Raw genomic sequence first — 16,728 nt, forward strand, 5'->3', positions numbered from 1 at the left:
AAGATGTTAATTGTTATTTCCACACAAAGGAAAATGTCCCGCCATAGGATGGGTATGCCTCAGCTGTGTTAAAGTAAACCACTTTGGGACATCTGGCAAGGCAAAGAGAAAGGTAAGTGTGTCACAACATGAAGACAAAATGGACGACTGAATGCTTCCTCAGCGATGTTTGATGTGCTCCCACAAGGCAAAGAGGTAACACCAACTGAGGTAAATCAACACCAAATTAAGTTGATTTTCTTCTAAATCATCAACAAAACGTTTCTTAGAATAGGTTTATAGTGAAAGTGACAATGACAATTGTGTAATGTCGACGTTTACTTCAGAAAGGCATGCACATGTGGGACTAGTTGAATGTGAGGATAAATTCAAAGTGAAGACGAATCGACATGAAAAAGCACTACAAAAATTTAAACATTGTCAGAAGATAACTCTAAAGATAAATAGGTGTTTGCTACCATTCATAATTGGCTGCGGTACAATGATAAATATCATGCCCGAGGAGAAGTTGCAAGAATTGTCTCCTTCAACTCAACTTATGAAGTCAAAGACTAAAGTATGGGCATGGGCTGCCTCAACGCCCTTAAAGAGCCAAATTTCATTTGTAGCCATGATGAAACATATGAAAACTGTCATACTAGCATCTATTCATGTACTTCAAGTAACAGCCTTGAGTGCTTCCTTGCTGAGTTTCAACACTGCTGCTGATATGGGACTCATATCAGTGAAGTGAAGTGTCATTCCTAGGAATCCCCCAGGATCTGCACATTTTGGAAGACCTAAATTGAGGGCTTGGTGTCCCAACTGCTTCTGCACACCCCCACAATATGTCACACTTCAGACCGGCTAGCTCTACAGTGCCACTATCACCCCCCTGTATTCTATAGTGATGTAGGTAGTCTCTGGCAACCACTGAACATGACAACCCTCATTCCTCAGGGATCTTGGAAAACAGTACAGTACGTTTCGCTCAGACACTTGTGCTTGCTTACTCTCAGAAAACACACAGGATGGCGATTAGGACATTTCAATAAGAATTTATTGGTCCAGCGACAGCCTTGTGTAAAACATATGTGCTGCGAAAATCAGGAAACAGCAGCATAGAAAAGAGATTGCTAGTACCAATATAGTGAATAGTACATTCCTACCGTAGTGCTAATAAGATAAACATAAGCAGTTCAGGTAAAAACAGTAGCACTTGCATATTCCTGAAATGCACACCCTAATTTGCCTAAATGTACTTAGCCTAAGTATGTGGGTATAGCATGTATATGAGTATGTGTATATGTGTGCAGCCAAGAAACCCCTAGGGAAGAATCATCCCTCTCACCTGATGGTTGGGAATGAAGGACCCCATCTCTGCGTTAAAGATGACAACCTGCAAGGGATGTCAGACGGCTGCGTGTCAGAGATTCTGCATGCAGGACCCCCGTCTCAACTTGGAAGGAATTCTCCTCTAATTTGTAGGGGGGAGTAATGGTCTTTTATACTAAAGTGGTCACTCTGGGGTTTTTTCTAGAATTGATATGTTTTTGAAACTACAATGGCTGTTTTTAAAACAATCATAAATGTTTTGACAACAGTCACCAATGTTTTTCTAAACAAGTGTGATCACACAGCTGGCTGTGTGCCAAGGATGAAAACAATTGGTGACCTTTATACAGAATAAATCTGCCGTACCTGGGGAAATGTTTATGTAAGTCAGGTAAAGAATTTATGATAGAATACTTAGAGGCTGGTGTTGAGGAGACAGGAGAAAGCTACTAGGTAAAAGTTCACCTATTTAGAACTGTTATTGTCATGTGGATGGGACAATGTATGTTAAAGTGGGGTATAAATCGATGAGACTATTCTAAAAGACATGAGACCCAGTCCTCATCTAAAAGTCAACAAGTTAAGCTAGGCAATGATAAAGCTAACGCTATAAAAAGGCTTCAAATCATTTATAATAAAAACTTACTAAAAAGCATTTAAAAGCCTAAAACTTGTCCATCCTATAAAAACGTTCAAAAGGTCATCTAAACTTGTATATATTGTGATTATTGTACTGAGCACCTTGAAAGCCATGAAGCTCAGTTAGAGCCCAGAAGAAAAATAAAACAAATTCAGTTTCTGACCTTCAATTTTAGTAAATGTTTAAAAAGTTGCCAAACGGTTCCTAGCACAGGAGACACCAGATTGTTTTAAGAATCCTGCGCTGAAGACTCAACATCGCTGAACATCGTATCCTCAGATGGCAGTCCCTCAAGAACTTCCAGTATCATGTCCAATGAGCAAAGATGGCCATCTCTGCATGACTGATACCGATGCCAGAACCTCTGAAAAAAGAGCCAATATCCCTTCCAACAGGAGCGGTAGCATCCCGTGGAGGCTCTAGAAAGACCGTCATCAACATGGGAATATGCTGTGGACAACTGCACATGTGGGCCTGCAAAGGCATCAGTGGCACTTCTCTGTCCGGCAGTGCAACTGATGAAAGTGTCAGACACAGGTCCAACATGCAGCCGAATCCGAGGAAGAGGCAAAGGAACACAGGCTGGACACAGTCTAGCCAGACTGGTCTGAAAGACTGGAACCAATGCTCACTCAGCCCCCAAAGCCGAGGCGTAGTCAGGTAGAACACCATGCACTCACGACAACGTAGTTCCAGCAGTGTTATATCTATTTCATTAGGGATTGCGACGTCCATTGCAAAGCAAGAGTATTAAAATTAGGATGCTTGCTACCACTAGCAGGACCAAAGGAAGCCATCCAAAAATGTTTCCAAGTAAGGAGTGTATGAAGGGTAGAATTACTACGAAGATAGTCTGAAAGGTGGTTAAGAGACCTGATCCAAGTCGCTTAAATAAATGCACGATTCCACTCTTATCAAACATTTAAAAATACGATGAACCATTTCATCAAAATGGATCGGGAAGTTCGTACGGCTCAGGAACTGTCTCTCTGCTGAAGACCTTGCAACCTGGAGATCACACGTCAACACGGCTTTCAGTGTGCTCAGCAAATCAAACCTTATACTGGAAACTTTCAATGAAACCCACAGTGGTGCCCACCTAACTGTGCGAGCAGGGGAAATCAATACTTGCTTACAGCAAACAACCTTGAAGTTTACTGTGTCTAGATGCCTGGCGCCATTACATAATAGCCTTCATCATTCAGCACTAAATAACTTCCATTCGAAAGCAATTCAAAATCCGGATGAATCATGGCAGCTGGGGAGCCTTTCAAGCAGCAAGATAAGTTCGCTTTTAAAGCATTATACGTTCCATGAAGCAACACTTCTTTGCACACTAAAGTCCCACTTAAAGCCTTTCCAACTAAGAAAACTTCAGTATCCTTATTTCTGCACCAATATCAATACGGTAACTCCCAGGTTTCCTGTATGAACCCTTCACTCAACACTGCATATCTGCCTGCTTGGATGTATCCAAGGCAGTATTGGAACTGAAAAGTCGTGGTTGGCAGTGTGATATAGCCATGAATTAATCATTCAGTAGATGGTGACTCTGCTACAGTGAAAGGTAACTTCTCCTATTTCTCAATGAGCAGCATGGTGTACTTTGCATCTCTGCGTACCATAGTCAACTGTCTGTGAAGGAAGTGGCCCTTAGGGGCCGCCCGGGTTACTTACAATGACCTGCTATGCTTTTCCAAGAATTAAGAGTCGGTCAGACAGTAGAGAATACAAACATTTATTAGTAATACTCTGCAGAGGAGTCCAATCTGACCTGCACCCTAAGATGTCTGCTGACCCCCCCAACAGTCTGCAACACATAATTAATCTTCCCAAGAGCCTCCAACCACACTCACAGTGGAAAGTTACCAGTCTGGGCCAAACATGAACAAAGAGGCACAGAAGGATGAGCTACAACCTACTAGATGGGTACATGCTATCGGCAATTCAAGGCTACAGCGCTGAGTCTCAGCGTCTCCTAACGTGGGCGCAGAATCACACACTCTGAGAAGTATTCGAGGGCAGAATGGCCTATTCATTAGTAAGTTGGGAAGCAGCCTTGAACAGGAGAGAAAATAATAACCAAGTACAGTGTTCTGCTGAGGCAAGCAATACTGAATAATGAGGCCTAGTTCAGGCACAGCCTAAGCAGTCTAATAGGGATTCCGAAATACAAAATGGAGTCACACTCGCTAACTGAAGCGTTGCCCATTATGGGGATAACTCAGTAAGTTGCATAACGTGAATAAAATTGGTGTCTATTTACCCACACACTGCTAACCTAATATAGCATGAAATGAGTGCATTGCGGGAATGGGTTTTTCAAACCTAACATCTGTTGATCAGATTGTAAACCGAAAATAAACTTGTGCTGTTAATGTATTTCCATGGCACGTGGCCAGAACGCAATGATTGCAGTGTCCAGCTGATGGAGCAAGGTTTCATGAAAAAGAAACTTGATTGGAAGCAATCCTCTTAAATAACGTATAATATCGAAATCAATCTGTTTGTGAATACTAATATCGCATTACACACATTATACTGTATCTAGGGGATGCTTGCCTATGTGTATTACTAACAAGTAACCCAAGTGTCTAAAAATGGCCGCCAATAACGCAGGATTTTCAATGCGCATGTGTCCACTACATCTACGTAGTATGATGCTGTCCATGCTTTTGGGGGGAAACTTTACAGCTGCGCAATAGCACTAAATATGGCCGCTTGAAACCCACATGTTAACACATATGCTACTGCTTTAACTAAACCTTGTACGTTCTATTAAACACTAATGCGAAAGATTACAATTAAGTAAATGGGGATAGAGTAGAGATAAGTGGTATACAGTGAGATCATTTGTTTCCGTATTCTAATGTGTCTTTTTCTGACTTGATTATTAGTTTATATTTGGGCCTTGGAGTGTGACTGAAATCACTACGCAGGCGCACAGGAACCTGCTGAAACCCTATGATGGCACAAATTGAAACCCAGCCAAGGCCACACTGGACTAAACGCCTGGGAAACCGAACTACTGACCCGGACGAAGGAAGAACATAATATATTGCAGCAAAAATGTATTGATCATAACGTGAAATGCGGGTGGGAATAAAACTTGAGAAAACAAATTAAGGGGCGGGAACATAGAAGAAGGGACCCTCATAGAGTGATTGTATCTGGTATGGTGTGATGACCTCCTGCCCTTGCCTTGCCAAATCAAAATAGGGGTTTTTCACAGAGATTGAAACATTAGGGGGTGTAACATACACGTAAATTGGTATAATAAGTGAGTTTAGTTAGAAGTAGGAAGCTGACCTGACCGCCATTGAGCAGACCGCTACTACGCTCGATGGAGAACTGATGACATTGTCCTCAGATGCAGGGGATTGCCACAGACTCTTTGCTGTTTCTAGACTCCTGAGACCATGTTTGCGAGAACGGGATTCTGATCGAAAATCCATCATCTAGAAGGGAAGTTTCGGAAGAAACTATCCGAGGAGAATAGTGACAGAGAGGGGTGTGACGCAGGCGTTGCACTTACAAGAGGTCACCTTCCCCGTTCCGAACCTGTCCTGATCTTCATCTCCCGTCTTGTCTTGGGAGACCCTTACCGGCTCTTTGGCCAAGGGATTGGTCATCGCACAATTCTAGGTAATTATAATTCTGTGTAGTATGTCCTTGTACTGCTCCCTGTTCTCTCCCTCTTCAGGTACCGTCATCATTGATCTATTATTATGACTTTGCTTGAACTTGATTTTCAATCTTCCTAAATGAAAAGGTGGTTCCTGTAATTGATTCTGACTCACAAAATTATTGATTTAGATAAAGGTTTTAAAACTTCTTGAATCTGTGGTTATTCGAAAGTTGAAGTTAATGTCATTTCTACCTTAAACTAACACAGCAACCTGATTCATTGAGCAGAGGAAAATTATTGACAAAGAGATCGAGTTGGTAAGATTTAGTATAGGTGAGTATCAAATTACAGGTGAAAACAAAATTGATGCCAGCAGGTTTTACTAGCTTATTTGTATGAATGTTATGGGCCCAGGTGAGTATATGGTATGTGTGCATAACCTGAGCTGGTAACCCACTCCATCACAGCTTAAAAGCATAATGGAGCGCAATTGAGATTGCCCATGTTGTTGAATAGACAAATCTTGTTCCCTTATGCCAATTGCCGAGGACACAATGTTGCCCAGTGCATAAATATGTGAAGAAAGCGTGGTCATACCATTACCTACCACAGCCAGGGCCTTTTCTAGGTTAATCTTTTCAATTTCATGTAATCCCTCAGCAGCATCCTGTTTGGAGACTTTCCACAGTTCATTATAGATTGCATACAGGAAGCGTTTCATACGTGGTTTCTTGGGACCTAGCAAGAAATCCCTAAGATCCATTTTTTCTGATAGAAGGGACAAGTGTTGTTTCACCTGTTGTAGTGTTGATATTTTTATCCATTCTAGGCATAACGTCCCAACACTATAAGAAGTCACTACCCCTGGGTAGGTCTGTGTGTACATAGCGTGAGTTAGGCCTATGGATACTAAACCCTCTCATGCTACTCTTGAATGTCACTTGACACCTATTTGTTTCGATAGGCCAAACCAACCATCTCTACCAATTGTGAGTTGAGGAATTGTATGTACCGTTCTGTACCATTTCACCCAGCATTCCTTCACTTTTCAGTGTGTCATTTAATATACCTTCAACAGGTATTGGTAAGGGGATGCGTGGTGTTTTTAGGTTTTTCATTTTTGTAAACCCGTAGCAGGTAGTTTGTTGCACTGTTCTGTTTAGGACAATTATTTGTAACAGTATGAGGCAAGCTCTAAATAAAGCCTTTGTTCCCTGAACCTGCCAATCTTTCGTCCCCCGGATAGATTGTGTGTCTATTGTGTCCCTCCAATAGTCAAAACCTTGTATACACAGTTGGGGGATGAAAAGTGCTGAATTAATGAGCTTGGTGTTTGTCAGCATCATTTTCTTCGAAGTTGCTTTAGTCTGTACTAGCTTCTAATAGTATGACATTGGGTCTGATGTATTGAACCCTGAAAAGTATGCAAATTTCTTTGCAAATGTGGCAGAACTACCTTTTGGTGGTGTCGGGCAATATTCCCTTTGATGGTGAGTGTTTACAGTGCGTGGAACACTAGCTCTGTGCAAAAAGTTTATGACTATAATGTTGGTAACAAAACATGCTATCGTAGTCAGGTGTATCTTCATACAATTCCCTGTAAGAAAATGCAGCATATTGTTCTAAATCTGAAAGCATAGTAATTACAGTCTCAATGCCCCAATCATCACAGCGTGTACTCGGGATATTGAAGTAATTCATTGAAATTGTGAACACATGCAGAATTTTCAAATGTTCTGTAGGACCAAATAAATCATAGGAAACTCTATCCCATACCATACCATCCAGTACTAGAATTGCTGAAATGTTGACTAGGGGCAGATCTCTCTGTTCATGGTGTGATGACGAATGAGGTTTTAAGACCAAGTTCACAGGTTGGACTGCAGAGCGTTGTGGGAGGTAATGTCCATTCAGTAGTAGGAAAAAGACAGTTATTATTAACCCTAGGCGTAGTACTCCGCTTCGCCCACGGAGTGTACGTAGCGCTGCCTGCCTTGCAGTTTTCGAAGTAGGCGTAGCAGGCAGCACTACGCACACGCCAGGGCGAAACAGAGCTGCCTGCCGCCCGCCACCCGCCTCCCGCCCACCCTCCTTTGCAAGAAATCCGCATGCGCGGGCGTCCGCGCATGCACATTTGTGAAAAGAAGTTGTGAACGAGGAAGAGGGAGCACCGGAGATGCTGCGCTGCAGGTAAGTCATTCTATTTAATTTTGTTATCATACTTTACATTATTTTAAAAGGAGGGCGGGCGGGAGGCGGGCGGCGCGTAGTGGGGCTACGCGGAGCGTGCAAGTTTGTGTAGATTTGGGCACACTATGCGCTGCTCCATGTAGCCCCACTACGCCCACTACACCCAGGCCTGGTTATTATACCAATCCAAATTAACATATACAGGATCCCGAATGCATGCCAAAGATGCAGCCAAGGAGGCACAACATAAGTCTTTTTCAGCAAGAGATAGAATTGTCAAAATTGTTCTTTCTTGAAAATGCGTGGCGTTTGCTCAGGTTCACTTGGATCTGAAGAAAAGTCATTGAAATTGATGACCTTTGATTCACCCCTGAGGCGGAAGCCGGGGGCTGCTTATCAGTTTTTAAAAACCTTTTGTATTATTTTCACTGTTTGGCTTGATTTGCGACGTATTTACTGTCCTACCTGCTACCTGCTTCGCGCACTGTTGGGGATTGGCATCGCTACCCCCACGTGACCCGGAGCCACGCCCCTTTTTAGCCACGCCCCCTCCCGGAGGCTTGAAAAACGCTGCGCTGTGTAGCAGCCGGTGCTGACCTTTGATTCACCCCTGAGGCGGAAGCCGGGGGCTGCTTATCAGTTTTTAAAAACCTTTTGTATTATTTGCACTGTTTGGCTTGATTTGCGACGTATTTACTGTCCTACCTGCTACCTGCTTCGCGCACTGTTGGGGATTGGCATCGCTACCCCCACGTGACCCGGAGCCACGCCCCTTTTTAGCCACGCCCCCTCCCGGAGGCTTGAAAAACGCTGCGCTGTGTAGCAGCCGGTGCTGACCTTTGATTCACCCCTGAGGCGGAAGCCGGGGGCTGCTTATCAGTTTTTAAAAACCTTTTGTATTATTTGCACTGTTTGGCTTGATTTGCGACGTATTTACTGTCCTACCTGCTACCTGCTTCGCGCACTGTTGGGGATTGGCATCGCTACCCCCACGTGACCCGGAGCCACGCCCCTTTTTAGCCACGCCCCCTCCCGGAGGCTTGAAAAACGCTGCGCTGTGTAGCAGCCGGTGCTGACCTTTGATTCACCCCTGAGGCGGAAGCCGGGGGCTGCTTATCAGTTTTTAAAAACCGGCTGGATGATGGTCCAGGAGCATCCACTAGGCTACAGGACATATTGAAAACCACAGTCAATTGGATGTCCGAGAACTCCTTGAAAGTCAATCCGGATAAGACGGAAGTATTGCCCATTTCCATCTCGGGTAACCCTTGGAGTGAGAAATTTTGGCCTAGGGAGTTGGGCGCACCACCTAAACCGGCAGCTGCGGTTAAAAGCTTAGGCCTATATGTGGATAATAAACTATCCATGGAAAAACAAGTTGCCACTGTAGTAGGCACCAGTATATGCCTTTTAAGACAACTAAGGAAGATCTCTGCCCTACTTTCTTTCCCTACTCTGAGACACGTGGTCTCGGCCACAATTCTGGCTAGGCTGGACTACGGTAACTCCCTTTATTTAGGTTTGCCACAGCGGTTGCTGGACAAATTACAGGGAGTTATGAACGATGCGGCTAGGTTAATATTTAAAAAACCCAGGACTGCCCATGCCTCTCCCCTGATGCAGGAGCTGCATTGGCTGCCAACTCGGCAGAGAATTGTCTTTAAAGGACTGTGTATCGCTCACAAGGCTCGGTATGGCAAAGCACCAAAATACCTTAAATCCCGACTATCCCCCTACATACCGGGTAGGACGTTGCGTTCGTCGGACGCCACTCTTCTGTCTCAGTCCCGTTTCAAATTGTCCACGGTGGGCGGCCGCGCTTTTTCCAACACGCTCCCAGCTATATGGAACAAATTGGACCCAGAGCTCAGGAAGGAAAGTAATCTACTTTCCTTCAGAAAAAAACTAAAAACAGTACTGTTCAAACAAGCATGGAGCAGATCTTAGGTACATAGTTGGTTTTTCAAGTGAATGCAACATCTGGTCAGACTGCGCTTAGAGACCCCTGCGGTTATAACGCGCCATATAAATTAAATAAATAAATAAGTAGCCAGACTCAGTTCACTCTATCTTTGGGAGCTCAGCAGTGTGTGTAGAACTGGCAGTTCCTTCTTCTGAAGGCACGTTGATATAAAGTTCATTGTTGGGCCAAATTGCAATTTGCGCTTCATTAGTATTTTGGTGTTCTTATGTTTCAACTGGTGTGATCCGTACTCCATTATTGGCTAATCCTACATCTTGCACAGAGGAGTCTTGAAACATATTAGCCTTTCCATCTGAACTTTCTGTATAGTAGCGAGAGGAGATCTGTGGCTACTCATGACTCCACGTGGTCTGTTGTTGAGAATCGGCCACATAGTGTAGTTTGATCAGATCAATGAAGATGAATCTTCTTTCTTTTCAGCCAGCAAGAGGGGGAAGAAGTACTGTTCTTTTGCCTTGAACCACCAGGACAGGCAGAGGTATTCTATAGGATGGCCCAAACTCCTTCTTGTCAATGATCTTTTCTCTGACCAGGTCCCCAACTTTTGGGACCAAGTCACGTCTTGCCAGTACCGATTTCACTTCCCCAGTAGCGGTGCATTGTGCTTGAACAATGCTTTGTAATGCCCGGAATTCATTGCATTCCTGTAAAACAGTCCAAACAATCATTCAAATCAAATGGTTTTACTTCCACCACTGTGCTGGCACAATCAATGTCAGGTACCCACATTCTTGTCCCAAACAGGATTTCACAGGGGGTACGTCCTCCCAAGGATTTTCTTGGACTAATATTCAGTGCCCTCTAGACTAGCGGTGGGCGAAATTTGCGTATTGGCACTATGCAAAGCTCCGCGAAATGGTAAAAATCTCCGTGAGCACGCAGAAATTCCGCGAACACGCGGAACTGCTTTTTCGCGATGCTTTTTTTCCTGTTTGTGAACGCTGTTTGCGTGCTCGGGGGGGAAATATCTCGCGAACGCGCATTTTAAGAACGCGAACCAGCAAAAAATTCCGCGAAGCCGCGGAACGCAGAATTTTTGCCAATTCCGCGTTCTCTGCGGAACACGAAATTACCCAAATTCCATGAGTGGAATGGAATTTACCACCCAGGCCTACTCTAGACCCCATATAGGTGATTGACCCATCTACCACCTGCACCTAATACCCCTGCTGTTAACGATTGCATTATGTCCCAGTTTTTCCTCTCCACCACTGATTTTCCCTCGAGATGGTAGGGAGAGGAGTACCGCAAGGCCACGCCTATACTTTCCATGGCTTCCTTGTAAGACTGAGAGCTAAACGCAGGACCACGGTGAGAATGTAACTTGCCAATTGTGTATGTCCCAATAAAGACTCCCAAATCCAGTTCAAGCGTCAGTCGAGCGCTAAGGCCGAACCCGTAGAAATGTAGAGCATTAATCGACTGCCAGCTAGATGTACTTGCAATCCCCGCCTGAGTTTTAAGGGGCCACAGCGATCTAACTAGACACATGCGAGAGGTCTGTCTGAAATTAGTAATGGTGATAGTGGTGGCCGTGCTACGGTGGAACCTTTCATCTACTAACAGATGTCGCACTTTAAGATATAAGCCTTTGTTTGTTTAGACAAACTTGGCCACCAGAACTGCCGTTTCATTAACGAAACGGTAGCAGTGACTCCTTCGTGAGTAGAGCCTAGACCCTTGTGCGCAGCTAGTATTAAACCTAATCTGCGATCAGTGTTTGGTATAACTCTATCCTCCACAACTATAATTTGAGCATATGGTGTGTTTTGTGCATTTAATTTATAGGAATATTTGTGTAGAAATCCCTGGAATGGCAGAGCTGTACTTAGAGGTGTTGACAGCTATCAGTATGTCTCCGTCTATCGTCGTGCCAGAATAAGTGATTGCAGCAATGGCAGCAGTTTGCACTGTCACCTTGGCGACTTCATCAGCCATTGAACTCCCTTTAACATGTATGCCGACACACTGGTGACTCAAGGTGTGAATAACTTGAGCATGTGACAGGCATGCTTTTAGCTATGCCATTTGGTCCCATAACAATTTATGTTTAATTGTGAAAACCTTGGAATCTCTAACCCCATTCAGACCATAATAATGAAGATATTCATTGTAAGATGGCACACAGTAAAACGGATCGCACACCATCAGTGTGGGGAATTCCTGATCCGTAGACTGTAGTGCTAGTATCAGGGCTTTCAGCTCTGCCGACTGTGCTGTACAATCACCCAGTGATTGCGTAGTCATATTGCTGGGATGGAACTTAGCATCTTGCATACGACCCTTCACTATAGCACATGCAGCGCTATACTGTTGTTTAGTTCCCATAGCAAGCTGAGTAGATCCATCAGTGTAAATGATGTATTCATATTTCTCTAGAGGCAAGATATCATTCAGGAGAGGGTAGGCTTGTTCATGTTGCAGGAACACTTGCATTTTTAATGTAGAATCGTATCTGTAATCTACATCTGTTGCAGTGAGAGAATTAGCCCATTGTATCCATCTGGATTTAGTGCTTTTGCATTTGGATTACTTGCTTTGGATAACAGCTTCTAAAGTTGGTACCGGGGTAACAACGATTATACGTTTCCACTGTGCTTGTGCTCTTTTTCTCAATACAGCAGTCTGTACTGCGGTCAGTATTTTCTCTGTTGCCTCAAATCCCATTTCAGCATTTGTGTATAAATGTGATTTGTATGCAATTGGAACTGTCTCACCTTCATTGAAAGTGAGATAAGTATATCCTGATAAACCAGGGACGACCCGGATCACAAAGTTTGTAGAATTTACACATGTGTGCAAATGTTTAGATGTTAATCAAGTCACCCTGAACTGAACGGAGGGTATCTGTGTGTTGCTGTGTCCTCTGATGTGGTATGCAATAAGGTCTGATTACGTTGTTGAAAGGTTTTACTCTTTCTGCCTAATCTAGAATGTATGTTCTGCCAAAATGTAGAAATCCTAAAATTGATTGCAAACCCTTTAGATTCTTTGGAGGGTGGAGCAGCACACACTTTTCTAAAAAGTTGGCTGCCAAGTTCTTGCCTTCACTTGATCGCTCATATCCCAAAAACAGGACATTGAGATGGGCAATTGTAGATTTCTTGAAATTAAATTTGTAGCCCAAATTGACGAATCCCACAATTATGTTGTTCACCCTGCTCAAGTGTTAAGTAATTCATGAGATAGATGTCATCTACATTAGGCCTGGGCGGTAAATTCCGTTCCGTTCGCGGAATTTGCGAAATTTGGGCAATTTCGCGTTCTGCGGAGACCGCGAAATTGCCCAAAATTCCGCATTCCGCGACTTCGCGAAATTTTTGCTTGTTCGCGTTCTCAAAATGCGTGTTCGCGAGATATTTCTCCCCGAGCACGCAAACAGGGATTGTGAACAGGAAAAAAGCACCGCGAACAAGCAATTCCGCGTGTTCGCGGAATTTCTGCGTGTTCGCGGAGATTTTTTACCGTTTCGCGGAGATTTGCGTAACGCGATTACGCATATTCCGCCCACCCCTAATCTACATGGGACAAAGCCTCCTCATCGCATGTTTGTGATATGTCTGACACTCTTGCCGAGAATAGCCCTGGGCTGTTCTTATACTCTTGAGGCAAACAACAAACATTTCGCTGAGTGCCGAAATCAGAAAATGCTGTCAAATATCTGCTTTCTGGAGCTAAACTCTGGCAGAAGAATCCATTCGAGATATCTACTGTGGTTTTGTATTTCTTCCTCAGAATGTTATTTATTAATGCAGCACTCTGTGCATTTTGAACTGCAAATGTTCATGTGCATGTGTTTAAATGTTGGTAGTGTAAAACTAGACGATATGTGTTGTCAGGTTTCATTACTGGAAACAAAGGATTATTCATCAGGGAGGTGCAAGTCTCATTTACACCTTGGTATTCAAGTTGGTCTAATATTTCTTTGACCTGTCTTTTTGCATCCTTTTTATGGGGTACCGTCTCTGTGGATTTGGAGTAGATTTTAATGGGATTTTGTGGTGGGTGGACTCCACGTCCCACCCTACATGGTTGCAGTATAATGCTGGAGCTAGTGCTAACGCCAACTCCTGCACGTATGAATGTTTTAAAGATTCTGGAACGAGGTCTGAGAAAGCAGCCAAAATGACTTTTTCTGCCTTTGGGCAATCCATCACAAACTCCGGCAGCCAATCCGTTTCTGCTAGCAGAATGTCATATCCAAAGGTTAAATTCTCCCAAATGAGACTTTACCTTTCTTGAGATGTCCCCCTCTATTTGAAGTATAATTTCATAAAGTCTATGCAGTACAGTAACTCCGGCATCAGGTGTTTCCACCGTGATATGTTCATTCAATACTTCTGTCACCAGAATATCCTTCAGGTTCTGGTGAGCTATTGTTACTTCTGCCGCACTGTCTAGCATCGCCAGAGCACTTTCCCCATTTAGAAGCTGAGTCCTGGGCATGTCTGATTTTTAAGCCAGCTACTTTCTTCTTTTTGAATTAAGGTTTTGCTTCAGGTTGCTCTTCCTGTTTGATGATGTAATCTGAAGTGTGATGTGTTTCCCTTTTTGTCTTTTTTGATCTTCAGTCTTTTGTTCTGCTCTTACATCCCTCTCCGAGTTCTTTTATGAACCCTGGAAGAAACGAAAGGAACATGTATCAGTGTCCTGATACCTATCAGATTTTCTAATGTTATCATGATTCCAGAGACCCACCGCTTCACCGTGAATTCTGAATTGTTATTTTTTATAAGTTTTGTTTTCCCATTTCTATTTAAAAGAAGTGGGTGCTTGCTTCGAGTTGTCCTTGTCGGGACTACCCGCCATTTGTGGCTTCCCAGCTTTGGTTCCCAAATTATCTCCACCTAATTATGCATAAGTTTCTTCTTTCTTTTTGGTAATTCACACTCCCTAGTTCCCTTAGGCGGCTGTGTATGACCACTACTACTGCCCCCTCCTTTATATTGCTCAGCATGATTGCAAAGACTTGGGCAAAACTACCCATCAGTTTCATTCCCAAGTCCAGGGCAGATCCTGCCCCATACTCATTCAGTATTTGTTTCATGCTTCTGTAAAAACTGCTAAGGTAGGAGTACTGTGTATTCTGATGTAAACAGCAGCAAAGATTTTTCCCCAAGTGGTACAATCCTCAATCGAGGGAACCATCCCCATTGGCAAGCAAATTGTTAGCATTCTATGTTTCTCCTGCGGACCCGTATGGAGAAATACTGCTTCCAGCTATGCAATTTTTTATGCCATCCAGAAGGGAATTTGCTCCAGTTTAGAAGGAATTGTCCCTATTACTGATTTCAGTGTCTGTGGGTTAATTGTAGGTGTGATCTGATGTAGACCAGCTGGAGCATTTATCGCAAGTTTGACTGTCAATGTTCGCATGACAAACTGGACAATATGTCTGTATAGCCTGACTATATCTTTGTATATTGTACGGACTTCATCCACCGGTAGTCTGTCTATCTCGGGATGCAGAATTTATATATTTATTTTTATACAATTGAGATCCATAAAAAATGTACAGATTCATCCATATAACACAATGTAAGTATCCAATAATAATACACTTCATAATAGAAGAATACAGTATAAAAAGTCAACAAGAATAATACACAGTTGGAGTAATATCCAGAATGGCCTTGGACAAAGAAAGGCATTTGAGAGCAGATAGAGTATCATTTCATCATTGAAATAATGACTAAAGTGCCCATAGTGCACCCAAATGGAAATCAAAGTAAAACTTCAAGTTATAGCCGAAAATAAGGCAGATGCAGAAAAATCAGAATATGTGACATTAAATAATGTTTTGTCAAATTAACATGACATCAACTGGCTGTTAAAAATGAGCTAAAGTGAATATAGTACAATAAAGTGCAGTAAAATATGTATCTATAGTGCAATAAAGTGCAAAAGGATTACAGATATGTCAACACACAAGACATCAAATATTAGAAGTGCCTTTGGAACTTCTAATATTTGTATTTGGAATTGAATCGAAATAGGCCTCCCAGACTTTTTCAAACTTCCTAATCCCCCCACTTTGCAATGCAAACAAATGCTCACTAGGTTTATCCTGCTTCATTGTCCGAATCCACTCATATTTTGTTGGCACCAGGCCTGCACCGCATCTTTGAAGCAGGAGCGGCCTGGCAACCGCCATAGCATTATATAATAATTTAACCAGCTTCTCAGATAGGCGTAAAGAGGGATCATAGCCCAGAATTTTCAGCCAATTGTTAGAATATAATTTATTTAAACATTCAGCCTCCAAGTGTCTGAAAACATAATTTCAGAACCTCTGAGTTACAGAGCACTGTGATAAGATATGTGTCCAATTGGCTGTTGGATGATTTCAGAAGCGAAAGCACTGACTAGTTTGGCTAGGATAAACCTTCGATAAAAAATGGGAGGTTCTATATAGAAGCCATTTACTAAAGAATAGCACCTGGTGCCAGATAGCCCCCGTAAAGTGCTGAAATCAAGTTTATTTGCTTCAGACCATATACTTTCTGTGACATCCAATCCCTGGTATTTTTCCCATTTTAATATTGCTTTCTGAGCGACATCTGAACCTTTGATAGGGGCTAAAAGATTTTTCCACTCCCCGAATTTCCTCACTGCAATTTCTTCAAATAGTACGTGCACCACGTACTATAGGATCCGAGAAGAAGAAAATCATTCGGAATTAGCTATTACATCTCAGAAATGTTTAGCCACCTATCTATCGTTATAAAATCAGAGATTTTCCGAAAGCCGGCCTTGGCCAATTTTTGAGTAATTTCAGTCAATTCTCTAATTCCAAATACTGAGGTGTGTTCAGATAAAGGGGTTGAGGTGTTGATTACTGGGATTTTGTAAATTCTGTAGAAGCCCTGACGTTTACGAAAAAAACACTATATACACTTACAGCGCACTAGTTTTGGTGATTTTATGATTTTCAATGGACAGCGTATCTGGTGCTCTTTGCTGATTAAATTC

This window comes from Triturus cristatus, chromosome 4_2, assembly GCF_964204655.1.
Source record: "Triturus cristatus chromosome 4_2, aTriCri1.1, whole genome shotgun sequence".
Taxonomy (NCBI): Eukaryota; Metazoa; Chordata; class Amphibia; order Caudata; family Salamandridae; genus Triturus; species Triturus cristatus.